The 17,348-nt window shown below is 43.3% G+C and overlaps 1 pseudogene across 1 annotated transcript; it reads left to right on the forward strand.

The window, feature by feature from the left end:
* Positions 1–6,785: 6,785 nt before the first annotated feature.
* LOC103268509 lies at positions 6,786–8,665 on the forward strand (annotated as a pseudogene). The gene is made up of 2 exons (XR_504822.2): positions 6,786–6,974; positions 7,048–8,665. The product of XR_504822.2 is annotated as a wiskott-Aldrich syndrome protein family member 1 pseudogene (transcript).
* Positions 8,666–17,348: the final 8,683 nt, after the last annotated feature.

Below are 17,348 nucleotides of genomic sequence, written 5' to 3' on the forward strand. Positions count from 1 at the left end.
TCATCATCTGATTTCATTAACACCTCCATCTTTCCAGGCCAAAAAACCTTGGTGCCATCTTTGACTTGTTTTTTTTCTCTCATAGCTCATAATTTATCACGAAATGCTGTTGGTTCTACCCTCAACAGAGGTCCTGAAACTGACCACTTCCCACTACCTCCTCTACTTCAGCCTTGGCCCAAGTCATCATCTTCTCTTATCTCAAGTATTACCTTACCCTTCAACAATCCATATTCTGTAACAACTAGCGGGAATCTTTAAAAATTAAACTCAGATCAAGTCACTTCTCTGATGAAATTCTCTAACAGTTTCCAGTCTTACTCCTAGTCAAAGCCAAAGTCCTTACGATGACCTCCAAGATCTCCTGAGATCGAGGCCCGGATCTACTCTTTTATTTTCTGACGCAGACTCCATTACTCTGGCTTCTGCTCACTTTACTCCATGCTGTTCTTCAAATATTGACCAGCTCCTACTAAAAGGTCTTTGCATTTTCTCTTCCCTCTGCCTGGAACTCCCCTTGTCATTTGTCCCCACGGATTGCTCCCTCAACTCCTTGGAGTCTTTGCCCAAATGTTACCTTCTCACTGGGGTCTTCCTTGACTACACCATCTCACGAGGTAGGCATCTCCCCTCCCCCACACACAGCCCCTTCTTCAGCACTTCCTTCCCTCTTCCCTGTTCCAGTTTCCCCATAAGTACTTATCACCTTTTAACTTACTACCTACATCATTCACTTATTTAGTTAATTGTCTGTTCATCTCCACCCGACCAAAAGACCCATGAAGACTTGACTGTTTTGTTCGCCACTGTTTTCCCAGCATCTAGTACGGCAGGCACTGGATAAAACATTTGAGTGGTTGAACGCTGTGTTCAGTCCTCTTAGAAGAGGAAATAAGTAGATCTCTTCTGGGACCAGGTCAGGTTTCTTTAGGAGGTGTGTAGGTGAAAAGGTCACTGGCTGTTAGGAAGAGTTACCTGTAGAAGTGACAGCTGAACTGAGTTGTGAAGGATGAGAAGAAAGTTTCCAGACAAAAGAGGTAGATGGCATTACAGGTAGATGGAACAGCGTGTGCAGGGCCAGAATATTTTCCAAAAGCACGGCATGGTCAGAAAATACTGGAGTTGAGTATTGCATGGAGGAATTGTAGACCAGGGAAAGAGAGTTGGTGGGAGCAGGGAGGAGGGCTGGGAGACCAGTGAGAGCCAGCCATGGATGGAAGATTCCTCTCCAGTGCCTTACCTATTGTTTCCTTCAGCCTCCCTTTTCAGTTCAAAACATACCTTTCTTTTAGGTTTTAAAGGTTGATACCTTCACTACCCACATTTTCCTTTCGAAAAAAGAATGCCTTTGTGATCCCTGAGTGTAAGTTTTGAGGCAGGTGATTATAAAAGTATGCACTTATTTTTTTTCTTTTGAGTCTCACTCTGTTGCCCAGGCTGGAATGCCAGTGGCATGCTCATGGCCACCCTAGTGTCAACCTGCTGGGCTCCGGTGATCCTTCCGCCTCTGCCTTCCATGTAGGCAGAACTATAGGCACGTGCTACTGCGCCCGGTTAATTTTTGATTTACTGTAGACATGAGGTCTCGCCAAGTTGCCCGAGCTGGTCTTGAACCCGTGGGCTCAGACGATCCATTCGCCTCGGCCTCCCAAAGTGCTGGGATTACAGACTGAGTCACCAAGCCCAGCCAAGTGTGCAAATTTTAAAAATCAAAAAGCTGAAAGGATTTATATTTTAAAACAGATTATAAATTTTTGATTACTCAAATCCAAAAACTGAAATAATGGAAACTTTAAAGAAATGACAGCTGGTGCCTAGTGTTACCCTATTTTCATTATCAATTCCCCTCTGTAAGAAAAAAAAATACCATAGGGAACTGTGGAAATACATGTAAATTTGGGAGGATTGAAGAATATTCTTTAAACTGTTTGGCAACTGGCAACTGCTAAACTGACATTGATTTTATATTATTACATATTTGAATTGTTAAATTAAGCAACAAGGAAGGGGAAAACTGTGTGTAGCAAACTGACCGTGGACTGTAATAGTAGTTTTTTAATTCTTAAAAGTATTTTAATTATCTTTAATTTGACTAGTAAAGTTGAAAACCTTGTACCTTTTTATTATGTAAAAAAATAGGCAGTGAGCAGAACAATTATTCATTCATTCATTCAACAAATATTGTTTCTGGGCACAGTGGCTCACACCTGTAATTCCAGCACTTTGGGAGGCTGAGGTGGGAGGTTTGCTTGAGCCCAGGAGTTCGAGACCAGCCTAGGCAACATAGCGAGACCTCATCTCTACGAAAAAAATTAAAAATTAGTCAGGTGTGGTGGTGCACACCTATAGTCCCAACTACTTGAAAAGCTGAGGAAGAAGGATTACCTGAGTCCAGGAAGTGGAGGCTGCAGTGAGCCCTGATTGTACCACTGCACTCCAGCCTGAGCGACAGAGTAAGACCTCAACTCAAAAACAAAAAAAAAAAGAAAGAAAGAAATTAGAACCAGTGTCCTTAAAGATAACCTTTCCAATATCTGAAATTAAAAAAATAAAAAACAACCGGGCCAGGCTCAGTGGCTCAGTCTGTGATCCCAGCACTTTGGGAGGCTGAGGCAGGCAAGTGGATTGCCTGAGCCCGCAGATTCGAGACCAGCGCGGGCAACTTGGCGAGATCTCGTGTTTACAGTGGATCAAAATCTAGCCGGGTGTGGTGGCGTGTGCCTGTAGTTCTGGCTACTTGGAAGGCTGAGGCGGAAGGATTGCCAGAGCCCAGCAGGTCGACACTGGGGTGGCCGGGAGTGTGCCACTGCACTCCAGCTTGGGCGACGGAGTGAGACTCCAACTCAAAAAAAAAAAACCTTCATTTTAAAGAAAAAAACAGTAGTCAACGCTCAGGTGAGGACTTACAATTTTGATTTCTAGGAGTATAGGAACATGTGGTGAGTGTTTTCACAGCACTCCAACCCAAAGCATGCTCCTGTGCTGTCCTCAGAAGACGCCAGACTAAAGGCCCTGGAGAAAGCAGAGGACCTCATTCCAGGCTTGCCCTCAAGGGCGGCCCCTGTGTCCATGTGCCCTTGCACAAAGGCAGTCAGAGATTCTAAGGGATTTCCCAGAAGAGAAATAATTTTTTTCCTCATTAAATTTGTATACGGTGCTCAAAGGGCTTTAGGCCTCCCAGAGTTTTTATTACTTTGATTTCTAGCACTTTTCAGAGGCCCAGCTGCTCGCTTCAGGCTCATAATGCTCTGTGGCCTCAGGACCTGTCACAGCAGAGGGAATGGACGTAGCAGTGCTCACAGGAGGTGCAGGAGGCCAGGCCCGCCATCAATGGCTCTCCTGGTTTTCGCCTGATGGCAAGGCCTGCCTCTCTATCTGCCTTTTTCTCCAAAAGAAGCACATCGTAATCCATCATCTTGCTGGCTAGTGGTTCTTCCCTTTTCTCTTTGCTTCATAGATTATATGATACTTTTGCTCGCTTTATAAAAATGGGCCATTGTCACAGAATTTTGAAAGCTTTCCCATAAGCACTTATCATCTTTCAACTTACTACATAAATCATTCATTTATTTAGTTCATTGCCTGTTCATCTCCATCAGGTCAAAAGGCCCAACGTGGGTATTTTTTTGTTTGTTTGTTGTTTTTATTGTTGTTGTTGTTGGAGTCAGGGTCTTGCTTTGTCGCCCAGGCTGGAGTGCGGTGACATGATCATGGCTCACTGCAGCCTCAACCTCCTGGGTTTAGATGATCCTCTCACCCTAGCCTCCCAAGTAACTGGGACTATAGATACCCACCACCCCACTGGGCTAATTTTTAAAAACTTTCTGTAGAGACAAGGACTTGCTATGTTGCCAGGCTGGTCATGAACTTCCGAGATAAGCAATCTTCCCATCTGGGCCTCTCCAAAGAGGTGGGATTACAGGCATGAGCCATCGTGCTGGCCCCAACATTTTTAAGTTGAGAAAACTAAGGTCCAGAGAGGATAAATGATTTGTCTGTGGTCACATAACTTAATGAGACCAAGGTGATTTCCTGTCTCAAATCCCACTCTTCTTTTCTTTTACTTATTTACTAATTTTTTTCGAGACAGAGCTTCCAGTCTGTCACACAGGCTGGGGTACAGTGGCAGGATCACAGCTTGCTGCAGTCTTGAACTCCTGGGCTCAAGCAATCCTCCTAGCTCGGTCTCCCAAAGTGCCGAGATTACAGGCATGAGCCACTGCGCCTGGCCTTCTTTTCAGTACACATATGATCAACTCTGTAGGGAATGTCCTCTAGGGTGTTTTCATAGAGGGAAAGATTGTTAGTGATTCATCCACACCCTCCTGCTCAGCCACCCTGGATGGGTGACACACAGCTGAGACATCTGCTGTGTCATGTGGAAGGTGTCACACTGGAGAATGCTGGAGGGATGCTCAGGAGACACAGTGCCTTTGTCACTGGCCTTGTTAACACTGCTAACTGCACACATTCTTAAGATTAGAGGGTTGGAGAGTGAAAAGGAGAGGTAAGATTCATGTGTATGACTCACCTGCTCTAGAATGCATGTCAAGTCACTCACCACAAAACGCAAATAGGTTCATATTCACAGGTTCCATATATATATATTCAAAAGCCTGTATGTTTCTATGTTCTAATATTTTTTAATATAGTCTACATTACCAGAAAGAATCTCTTATTTGGAACTCCTATCCTTTTTTTTTTCTTTTTTGAGTCAGTGTCTCACTCTGTCACCCAACCTGGAGTGCAGTGGCAGGAGTGTCGTGGCAACTCACTGCCCCATCCACCTCCTGGGCTCCAGTGGTCACCCCAGCTCAGCCTCCAGAGTAACTGAGATCACAAACCCCCAGCTAATTTTTTTATTTTTATTTATTTATTTTTTGCGGAGGTAAAGTCTCACTATATTGCCCAGGCTGGTCTTGAACTCCTGGGCTCAAGCAATCCTCCTGCCTCAGCCTCCCAAAGGGCTGGGGTTACAGGCATGAGCTACTGCACCTGGCCCTCTGTATCCATTTTTGTTACAGAAAAGATTATAGGATGTCACTGCATAAACATCTACAGAGCCCCATATTGCTGGATGTGACACTGATGATCCCAGGAAACGTAACTGCTATGAACTGAATTCCATATGTTTTTTTGTTTGTTTGTTTGTTTTTGAGTTGGAGTCTCACTCTGTCGCCCAGACTGGAGTGCAGTGGCTGCTCCCGGCCACCGCAGCCTCGACCTGCTGGGCTCTGGCAATCCTTCCGCCTCAGCCTTCCGAGTGGCCGGAATTACAGGCATGTGCTACCACGCCCGACTGATTTTTTGATTTATTGTAGAGATGAGGTCTCGCTGCCCAGGCGGGTCTCGAACCCTCGGGCTCAGGTAATGCAATCACCTCAGCCTCTCAAAGGCGCAGAATTACAGGCTGAGCCACCGTGCCTGGCTATGAATTCCATATGTTAAAGCTCCTGCTCCCTATGTGATGGTACTTGGAGACAGGGTCTTTGGGAGCTGAGTAATGTTAGATGGGGACATGAAGGTGGGTCCTCATCATGGGCTTGAAGCCCTTATAAAGAAGAGACATCAGAGGGTTTCCACCACGTGAAGACACTGCAAGATAGCCAAATACAGCCTGAGAGAGAGCGCTCACCAGAACCCAACCATGTTGACCCCTCAGACTTCCAGCCTCTAGAGCTGTGAGATAATGCATTTCTTTTGTTGAAGCCACCCAATGGATGACACTTTGTTGTGGCAGCCTGAACAGATGAATACACTAACCTCCAAGTACCATATTACTTGTGGGGGCACCACAGCACGGGCACCAGAAACACCGGGTGCTCCTTGCCCCCGTGGCCATATGCCCAGCCTTGGAAGGAGGTCAAGGATCAGAAACAGTAGTGAAAGTTCTAATGCTAGCTTCGGCTGCTATTCATATGCAAGGGATCCAGAAGTCAGATGTTTCACATATAAACTAGAAAGCACAACTGCTCTCCAAAGTAACCATGTACAATTAACTAGCTTCCGTTTATCCCCAGCCTCAGGCAATCTCCTTTGCTCCTGACTAGCAACTACAATAAAGTAATTCTTGGTACTGTTATTATGGTCTAAACAGACTTGGTGAGTTTCCCTTCCATCAGAGGAACCAGGCGTTTTTCACAGACTGACTTCTTGGTTTGAGCCAGAGGACAGTTGCAGTGATAACGCCAAACCTGGGGAACACAGGAAAGAGGTCGTGTACTTGAACCCATAGGCTCCTCTGCCCCCACATCAAACCATACTGACTGCTCCCTTTGCCAGCCCGATTGAGAATTTCTCTTCCTTCCTTCCTTTCTTTCTCTCTTTCTTTCGTAGAGATAATATCTCGCAACATTGCCCAGGCTAGTCCCGAACTCCTGCTGTCAAGCGATTCTCCCACCTGGGCCCCCCAAAGTGCTAAGATTACAGGCATGAGCCACCATGCCCAGCCAAGAACAACTTATTTAATTTATTTATTTGTTTTATTTATTTATTCTGTTTCGCGATGAGGTCTTGCTATGTTGCCCAGGCTGGTCTCGAATTCCTGGGCTTAAGCAATTCTCTTGCCTCAGTCTCTCAAAGAGCTGGGATTGAGGCGTGAGCCATTGCAACTGGGCAAGAACGACTTAAAAACAAAAACAAAAACTTTAAACAAATTCACAAGAAAAATGGTTAAATGCCTCAGTCTTAAATTTACCCTAATTTAAAACATTGATATATTTTTTAAAATCTTGGCTTAATATGACTTAAAAGCTTTTTCCTAAATAAAAACACAGGACTCCTGCGACCGGCGGGTGCCCCAGGCAGTGTTCCCTGTGGGCCTAGCTCCCTGGCCAGTGCCTGGAGCGGGTTCCGCCCTGGAGCCTGATGCTCCCGGGAAAGCAAGGTGGAGTCCCGGGTGCCTAGGCGGACTGGCGCCCACTGCCAAAGCATGAAGAGGGGGTAAGGCGAGACCCCCCCACCAGGATCCCCCGGAACCTTGAGAGAGAGATAACCAGCAAATATCGGGAATATATGTCCGGAGATAAGAGGAGGCCTGGCCTGAAGGTGAACTGGCACAAAGGTTGATCTCAAGATGCCATTGGTGAAAAGAAACATCGATCCTAGGCACTTGTGCCACACAGCCCTGCCTAGAGGCATTAAGAATGAATTGGAATGTGTAACCAATATTTCCTTGGCAAATATAATTAGACAACTAAGTAGCCTAAGTAAATATGCTGAAGATATATTTGGAGAATTATTCAATGAAGCACATAATTTTTCCTTCAGAGTCAACTCCTTGCAAGAACGTGTGGATGGTTTATCTGTTAGTGTTACGCACGCAGCCTGATCCAAAAGAAGAGGAACTGTCTTTGCAAGATATAACAATGAGAAAAGCTTTCCGAAGTTCTACAATTCAAGATCAGCAGCATTTCGATCGCAAGACCACTGCAGGAGACGTATGACATTTGCGAGCAGCCTCCACCTCTCAATATACTCACTCCTTACAGAGATGATGGTAAAGAAGGTTTGAAGTTCTATACCAATCCTTCATATTTCTTTGATCTATGGAAAGAAAAAATGTTGCAAGATACAGAGGATACGAGGAAGGAAAAGAGGAAACAGAAGCAGAAAAATCTAGATCGTCCTCATGAACCAGAAATAGTGCCAAGAGCACCTCATGACAGGTGGAGAGAATGGCAGAAGCTGGCCCAAGGTCCAGAGCTGGCCAAAGATGCTGCTGATCTCTTACATAAGCATATTGAAGTTGCTAATGGCCAGCCTCTCATTTTGAAACAAGACCTCAGACATATGTGGGTCATATGGATGGATCTTATTCACTGTCTGCCTTGCCTTGCCGTTTAGTCAGATGAGTGAGCTTCTGACTAGAGCTGAGCAAAGGGTCTTGGTCAGATCCCATGAGCCTCCTGCGCCTCCACCAATGCATGGAGCAGGAGATGCGAAACCCGTCCCCACCTGTATCAGTTCTGCTACAGGTTTGACAGAAAATCGCCCTCAGTCACCAGCTACAGGCAGAACACCCCCCACACCACCACCTCTGCCATCTGCCTTGTCAACGTCCTCATTAAGAGCTTGGATGACTTCAACTCCTCCCCACCAGTGCCTCCCCCGCCCCTGCCCCCAGCCCCTCACTGCCTTGCAGGCTCCGGCCGTCCCCCCTCCTCCTGCTCCTCTCCGGATTGCCCCCGGGGTTCTCCACCCACCTCCTCCTCCCATCGCACCCCCTCGAGTGCAGCCCTCTCCACCGGTAGCCAGAGCTGCCCCTGTATGTGAGACTGTACCAGATCATCCACTCCCACAAGGTGAAGTTCAGGGGTTACCTCCGTCCTCCCCCCCCTCACCCCCCACCCTGCTGCCTCCATTCAGCTCCATCTACTGCCCCAGGTTCCCACGTTCCATTAATTCCTCCGTCACAAGTTGTACCTGCTTCTGAGCCAAAGCACCATCCATCGACCATACCTGTAATCAGTGACGCCAGGAGTGTCCTGTTGGAAGCAATACGAAAAGGTATTCAGCTACCCAAGTAGAAGAACAGCGTGAACAGGAAGCTAAACACGAGCGCATTGAAAATGACATTGCCCCTATCCTGTCTCACCGTATCGCTGTCCAATATAGTGATTCCGAAAATGATTCAGAATTCGATGAAGTGGATTGGTTGGACTAAGAAAAACACGTTGATAAATATAACAAAACTGAATGCACATGTCCTTTGTGGTGCTTGTTCCTTGAAAATGTTTGGCCATTCTAGTGTTCTGCTTTCTCTTCCTTATAATAACGCCTTTCCTTCATAATTTTTGATTTCTAAGAAAGATATTAGCATACATTTCAAACTAAATGTTTTACAGTGGCTTATCTTATTTTTTTTTCCTGAAAAGAGAATTTGGCCAAATAAACCACTCAGTATTAAGCATGGACAGTTGTTGTTAGAGTAGCAGATTCAGTTTTTTGATATATCTTAATTGTGTACTTCATGAATTTTAATTTAAAGAAAGCAACTGAGATTGAAATCTTGAGGGCAACTGTGTCTATTAATGAGCCTTATTCCATTTTATGGTATTTTGATAGGAGAAAAACTGCCTTGATTGTATGGATACACTCAGAAAGTCATTTAGCTTGTAGTATTGAATTCTCTTAAAGGAATGCTTGAGTTTTTAAAATTGTTTTATTATTTTTAAATACTTGCCTTATTTGGATGTTTAGCAGTACTCCCTTCCTACTTATATATTGTGTGATACAGTTTTGCTTGCCTATAGGAGTTTAAAATTTTTCCATGAGAAATACTCTGACTTAAACATACATGTAACTTACATAACTGTTAAGAATAACAGTCTGATTTAATAAATGGTTCATTTTAAAAGTTAAAAAAATAAAATTAAATTAAATAAATAAAAACACAAAGTTGAGATAAACTAAGATGTTGCCATGCTCAGGTACACAGGGACATGACTGTCACTGGTCATTTGAAGTTTTGGTTTCTTTTGTTTTTCCTTTTAAAGAAAAGTGAAAACAAACAGGAACCAAGAACCACAGAACTCAAACGAAGTCTCTATCAAGGCTTTTCTGAAGGGTAATGGTAGATTGATCACAGAATGAAAAATAAGGCAATCAAGTCAAGTTGTGATACAATTTGACTTAAAACACACACATACACACACACACACACACACACTCACATACACACACCAGCTATTTCTGCCTCTGCTTCCTACTACGCTCCATGAGGGTAGAAGCATAAAAGGTCTTAATATTTACCTAATGATTGAATAAACAAATGAGGGCCTATTATGTTCTAAGCACTACACTAGAAATTGGGGATCAAAATTGCAAAGGCTCCAGTGTCAAGAAATCCACGTATCATGGAGAAGCAGAAACAAGCAATTTCTATGTACAGTAGTCGTTCCCCTTCATCTTCGGGGATAAATTCCAACACCCTCAGTGGATGCCAGAAACCACAAATAGTACTAAGTCCTAAAGATGCTATGCATTAATTTATTTTCCCTTCACAACCGATAGAAGATTCGTTTTTACTGTAGATCTTAGCAATCTCAGCATACAATTTTTTTTTAAGTCAAGAGCTTTCACCTTTTCACTTAAAGGAAACACTTGACAGCTTCTTTGGCATATCCAATTATTTCATCACTACTCTTGTGCTGTGCGATCATTATTAAGTAAAACAAGGGTGACTTGAACACAAGCGCTGAGGTACTGTAGTAGTTGCTCTGATAACCAAGATGGCTCCTGACTGACTCACGGAACAAAGAGAGAATTCATATCCCAAGCAGGACAGAAAGGGATAGCTCGAGATTTCATCACACTTTTCAGAATGACACACAATTTAAAACATATACATTGTTTATTTCTGGAATTTTCCATTTAGCATTTTCTGACTGTGGTTGACCACTGGTAACAAAACTGCAGAATGTGAGACCATGGATATGGGGAGGACTGCTATGGTGTGACAAGCAACAGAAGTAATGCCAAGGTATAAAGATCGCTCAGAATGAGCTGTAATTAATATGGGTTGAGGAAAGGGGAAATGATGGAAAATTACATACGTGGAATATGAGCTTTCAGGGAGAAATAGGCATTCTCTAGGAAGGCAAAGACAAAAAGGCATCTGGACAGGGGAAATAGCATAGACAAAGGGAATAAGTAGTTTGATCTAGCTAGAGCATAAAATGTTAAGTTTCCCCCTGCAACCATGAGGCACAGGGCAAAGGAGAATGAAGTCCTAGGTGATATCAGTGTAGGAAGCAAGAAACAACTTGATGGTTGTATAATTCCGTGTTCTCCAGAGAAACAGAGCTAGTATATACATATACAGTCATGCATCATTAACAATGGGCTTACACTATGAGAAATGTGTCATTAGGCAATTTAGTTGTGTAAACATCATGGTGACTTACACAAACCTAGATGGTGTAGCCTACGACAAACCTAGGCTGTATGGTGTAGCCCATTGCTCCTAGGCTACAAATCTGTACAGTATGTGGCTGTTCTTAATACTGTAGGCAACTGTAACACAATGGTACTTGTGTATCTAAGCATATCCAAACATACAAAAAGTATAGTAAAATTGTAGTATTGTAATCTTATGGGACCACGATCAAACATGTGGTCAATCATCGACTGAAATGTCATTATGTGGTGCATGACTACATATATATAAATATGCAATATATAGTATATTTATATGCAATATATAATAGATGCATATCTACAATGTACATATAAATATATATTTATGTATGTGTGTATATATACACACATATACATACATATATACACACATGTGTGTACATATATACACATCAAGAGAAAGAGACTGATTATAGACATTGGCTTATTGATTATAAAAGCTGAGAGAGAAGTCCTATAATGTGCCACCAGTGAGCTGGAGGCCCAGGAGAGCTGGTGGTGTAATCTAGTCTCAATCCTAACTCATGAGAACCAGGAGCACCAGTGTCCAAAGGCAGGAAAAGACACATGTCTCAGCTAGAAAAGGGAAGAAAATCTGCCCTTCGTCCATCTTTTTGTCCTAGTCAGGCCCTCAGTGGATTGGCTAATGCCCAGGCTGGTGATAATGGATCTTCTTTACTCAGTGACCAATTGGAATGCTAATCTCTTCCAGAAACACCCTCATTGACACAACCAGATATAATGTTTTACCAGCTATCTGGGCATCCCTCAGCCCAGTCAAGTTGACAAATAAATTAACCATCACCATGATCAAGTTCAAGGGAGTTGGTGGGAAGCAAGGACCAGATGCAAAGCAAAGGGTCTTTAACAGAGGATAGACTAGATAGTGTAAGCGACCGTGTGCAGAATCATGAAGCAAATTTCTTGTACGAATTTATGTACAGGAGCTGAGAGCTGAGAATGTAGGGAAACAGCAGTAGGAGAAGTCATAGTTTTAATGGAATAGATGGGGTATGGAATTGTTATATGTGAATTTTGTGACAGGAAGGGAGGTCTCCCAGATCAAAGTAAAGCAGTCCAAATACTCTTTAGATTCCATTGGTCAACATTCTGTGGATAGGGATGGTAGATAGGTAAATGTAGACTTGAAGAAATTTAAACAGTATCTCTAAAACTGGCAGAAAAACAAAATTATAAACCAGGTGTTATGACATTTAGGGTGGGCTGAATCAGGATAAATCAGCATCGTGTCAGATCTGCACACAGTTGCCTTTGTGGATAAGACATATACCCCACCCTCAAAGAAGTGAACTGTAGGAATTATAAGGGCAAAAAGAGCAGGAAGCACTGCCTTCAATATCTGGAGTCTCTTGGGATGCATGGAAAATCCTTAATTGACGCTGAATAGGGAGAGACAGCTTCTACTCCTGAACTGAGGATGCCTTGTTCAGCACCACACAGAGCTCACTTGGCTAGATAGGATGTGGTCCATACACTCCTTTTTTCCCCCAAGTCTTACTTTACTTAACATTCATTCTTGTAAGGGGTTCTTAAAAACCAGTTTATCAGAGTTGGTAGGATTCAATGCTACAGACAGTGATTTAGAACTTCCCAGGCTAGAGGACCATGATGTGTGAATCATTGCTTTTCACTACGAAAGATCATGCAAAACGCTGGACATTAACCCACAGCCTCAGAGAATATCTTGCAAGTGAAGAATTCAGTGTGACTTGGGCCAGGCACAAAGATTTAGAACTAGGAGCAGGAGGATGACCCTGAGCAGCAGGGTATCAGCAAAAGGGAAACAAAGTCTCTGACCCAGGCTGTAGTGAACTTGGGGAGGAAGATACAGTCTGAGGTATCAGATTCCAAGGAGTGGGTAGAGCGCAAGAACCAGATAACAATGGAACTGAAGACCAGAAAGATTCCTGAGAGAGTGGAATGCAGAGAAGGAAGTCTGTTACAAAGACCTGTGATCTGGCCCAAGGACAACTTGAGAGCTACTTAGGGTGCTACTGGTTGAAGTTCCTTTCTCCTCTCCAGTCCCCCAAAACCTAAAAGGTTTCCATCACATATTTGAGGACTGAAAAGCAAACATTTATTTAAAAACCATCCTAAGAGATCTCACTAGAAAGATCTGGAACATGACATCAGAAATCTTTTAAAGCCAGCTCATGCCTGTAATCCCAGCACTTTGAGAGGCAGAGGCAAGAGGATTGTCTGCGTCCAGGGGTCCAATACCAGCCTGGGCAACTTGGAGAGACCGTCTCTACAGTAAATCAAAAAGTAGCCAGGTGTGGTAGCAAACGCCTGTAGTTCCAGCTACTTGGAAGGCTGAGGCAGAAGGATTACCTGGGCCCAGCATCATGTGGACATACTTTTGATAGGAGAGATGTTTCCTTCACTAGAGTGAAGGCAGCTCAAATGACACATTAACGTCTTATTCAAAAAAAAGAGAAGCAGGAAAATTCATAATGTGACTTCATCACATGCAGTGGTTTGGGGGGAAGAAGATGAGGATATCTGCCTTATTTCTCTTGCTAGAGCACACACTGGTTCTGGAACCTCAGCAAAGGTCCCTACAGACCATCGTGTCCTCTCTGACCCCTCAGTGCTGCTTGGGAAGGTACTACCTTTTCTTTGCATCATAAGTTGCTACGTAAATTATTCACAAAAGCAAAAAATTATAAAATTCCATGAAAGCTGTTTTGCGCTCTGAATGAATACATCCAAATATTATTTTACTATGTACAATATTCTTTCAAAGCAATGCTCAGCTGAAACTCATTGATTATCTGGCATTTGAGAAGTCACAGAATAGAAGAGCAGCCCTTTGCTTTACACCAGCAGCCCTGAAACAGCCACAACCACTCCCTGGGTGATGTCTCCCGAGGTCGCTCTTTTCTAGGCCCATCCATGACTGAGACACGATGTCCTGTGCAGTCACACTTTGGCACATCTGCCCGTTTTGAATGCTCCAGAAATGTTAACAGCTGCAGCTGGGCCTGCCAAGGAGATGCTTTTGTGACACAAAAAGTCTTTTGTTACACTTCTCAAAGCTATTTGTGATGTTTGGCTTCTTCTGTTGTGACTGTTATTCTTCTTTTTTTGAGTTGGTGTCTCACTCTGTCGCCCAGACTGGAGTGCAGTGGCCACTCCCGGCCACCGCAGCCTCGACCTGCTGGGATCTGGCTATCCTTCCACCTCAGCCTTCCAAGTCGCCGGAACTACAGCACATGCTACTACACCTGGCTAATTTTTTGATTTATTCTAGAGATGAGGTCTCACCAAGTTGCTCAGGCAGGTCTCAAACCCACAGGCTCAGGCAATCCACTCACCTCAGCCTCTCAAGGCACGGGATTACAGGCTGAGCCACCGAGCCTGGCTTGTGTCTGTTATTCTTGAAGGTTGCTTCTTGTTGGATGCACTAGTTAAAACTTGAGGATGTCTTTTCCTTAGGCCTACATTATTTTATGCACACAGACAGTAGTATGTAGGAACACTAAATATTCCTTTGGCACAAATGATCTTCCAGATGGAATGAGGACACCTGAGCCATTCAGTGCAAACCCACATTTTTAGAAAGTGACATACGAAGTCTTATATTTTGGTCTTGTAGCCTTCTGACTTCAAATCTTCATCCAGCATTAAAATGTGAAGATTTTCTTTAATCTTATTTCTTACTGAAAAAAGAAACTGTTAGGGAGATTAAAAGTTTAGCATTTTTAAATGTAAGTTTCAGGGATATTGACTTATTCACTGTGTACCCCTTGGTGATACAAATGAAAAAGGATATCAAGCTAACTTAGAAGTTAGCAGGGGTTTTCCTCTTAGGCTTCTGTGCAATTAATTAGGACAACAGGGGAGCCTTTCATGGAAGTTGTATCTTTGAGCTTACCCTCGTGTTCTTTTATCTTAACGTAACATGTTGGTTTCTAATTTCCCCCACCCCCACGCCCAATGATGTAGGTTAAAAACCAACCAAAAAGCAAATAGATTTTCTAATATTAATATTTTAATGTATTTAACATGATAAACCATATTCCTAACTTCAAATTGTAGCTCTAATCAAGGGAGGAAGTATCATTAAATAATTTACTCTCTTCAAACCACAGTTCATGTTATAATTAATTTCTTTGATTTCTATCTATCAATAAATATTATTGAGTTCCTGATAGCTTTTTAGCAATACGCTACGCTTCTTCTGAGCCCAGTATCACCCAGGGATCTGTCAACAAGGGTCTTGTTAACTAGTGGGAGAATTGGGCAACCGCCTCCAGTCCTCTCCTGCTCAGGGAGCTTTTCTGTTCTCTCAATAAATCCTGCTTTCTCAAACAACAACAATAAACTAGTGTGAAAATCAAGTGGACATACATGAAAACATCATTACCAAGCTATTTTTGGCCATTACAGTAGAGGCCGTGGTGCCTTCCTCAATGCTGTAGTACTCATGGTTCTCCAGCTGCTGGGAGTGATGGTGCCTGAGCGCCTTCAGCTAAGTCCTTCTCCCAGAATTGCCCTCAGCAAAAGATTGACACATTACCCAAGGTCATGGTGCCTCCCTGAAAGCAACCTGCATCCAATAGCTGGTTGATTAGGGAGCAGGTAATAAAGGGCTCAGGCCCGTCTTGAGGCAGCTACAGAGCACCTGTGGGTTCGCTTGACCAGTTCAACTCCTCCCTCTGCCCATCCCTAAGTCCTTCATTCTCCCATAGATGTTGATCTCCAGGGCATTTCTTTCTTTCTTTTTTTTTTTTTTGAGTCAGAGTTTCACTCTGTTGCCCAGGTTGGAGGGCAGAGGCACGATCACAGTTTAATGCAGCCCTGACCTTCTAGGCTCAGGCGATCCTTCTGCCTCAACCCTCCCAAATAGCTGGGGCTAAAAAATATATATATGTATTTTTTTTGGTAGAGATGAGGTCTCACCATGTTGTCTAGGCTGGTCTTGAACTCCTATGCTCAAGTAATCCTTCTGCTTTGGTTTTCCAAAGTGTTGGTATTACAGGCGTGAGCCACTTTGTAATTCAGTTTCCAGTATATTTTCTACATGCAGGAAGGGCCCAGCCACAGCAGCATTAAACGCTTATATAATAAAATCGGGAGGCCCAGGTTTTGGTCTTGCACCTGCCACTGTGGTAAGTCACCTCTCTCAGCTTCCTTCAGAAGGAAAGGCTGAGATAAATCACCAATCACTTATATCTTTAAAAGTCTATGATGTGTCACAATAAGCACTTGATCTTGATTGTTTTTCTAAAGATTATAACGACTATCATCTGAAAAGAATGTGGAATCAAAATTCAATAACTGATGAATTCAGTTTTTAAAATCAATTATTAGTTCATTTGGCAATACAAAATAGATTTCCCCCAAATATTAATTTATTGGACAAAAGAAGATACTGCTGTAAATTATTCCCATTCGAAGTTGAATTCCACAACTTTCGGTTCTTTTCTTTTTTCTGCAAGGTTTTTGTTTGTTTGTTTGTTTGTTTTTGAGTAGGAGTCTCACTCTGTTGCCCAGGCTGGAGTGCTGTGGTAGGCTGACGGCCACTGCAGCCTTGACCTGCTGGGCTCAGATGATGCTTCCGCCTCAGTCTTCCAAGTGGCTGGAACCACAGGCACATGCCATCGTGCCTGGCTAATTTTTAAATTTATTTTAGAAACGAGGTCTTGCCAGGTTGCCCAGGCTGGTCTTGAACCCCTGGGGTCAGGCAATCCTCTCACCACCGCCTCCCACAGTGCTGGGTTTACAGGCATGAGCCATCACGCTTGACTTTTCTGCAAGGTTTTTAGGTGCACAGGTAAATCTACTCAAGTATCTCATTTCCATATGGAATCCAGTCAATGGTCTCATAGGTGGTTGGTAGAATCCATCCGGAATCAACTGATTTCAGAAACAAACAATACTGCATTAGTACACTTAAGTGGTGAATTTTAAAAGAAAGCAAGGACTCCTTTACAGCAATTTAATAAAAATAATATGAAAAAAATTGTGCCAAATTTACCAAATGAAATTCACATACCCACTAACTCTAACATATGAGGCCACTACTTAAAGTCGTGTGTATTTTGTGTACTGTTTTATTCCCTTTGATTACTTTTTCTCTCATCCAAGTACTAACCAGGCCTGACCCTGCTTAGCTTCCAAGATCAGAGGAGACTGGTGTGACCATAGACAAGATGACATTTTCTGACGTAGGTGTTTTAAAAGCCCTTGCAGTTCTTACGTGAACACTCTCCTTGGCAGGTGCCCTAAAACTAGGTCAACAGCCTTTTTCGTCATCTGTTCTTGTCACTACCACCAGGGCATTCTTGCTGTGATAAAGTAGGTTTTTCTTCTCTTATTGTTTGTAGTTTTTTGGGTTTGGAGTTTTTTGTTTGTTTGTTTGTTTGTTTGAGTTGGAGTCTCACTCTGTCGCCCAGACTGGA

Source organism: Carlito syrichta, unplaced genomic scaffold (assembly GCF_000164805.1).
Source record: "Carlito syrichta isolate Samal-C Ts95f unplaced genomic scaffold, Tarsius_syrichta-2.0.1 Scaffold308842, whole genome shotgun sequence".
NCBI classification, from domain to species: Eukaryota; Metazoa; Chordata; class Mammalia; order Primates; family Tarsiidae; genus Carlito; species Carlito syrichta.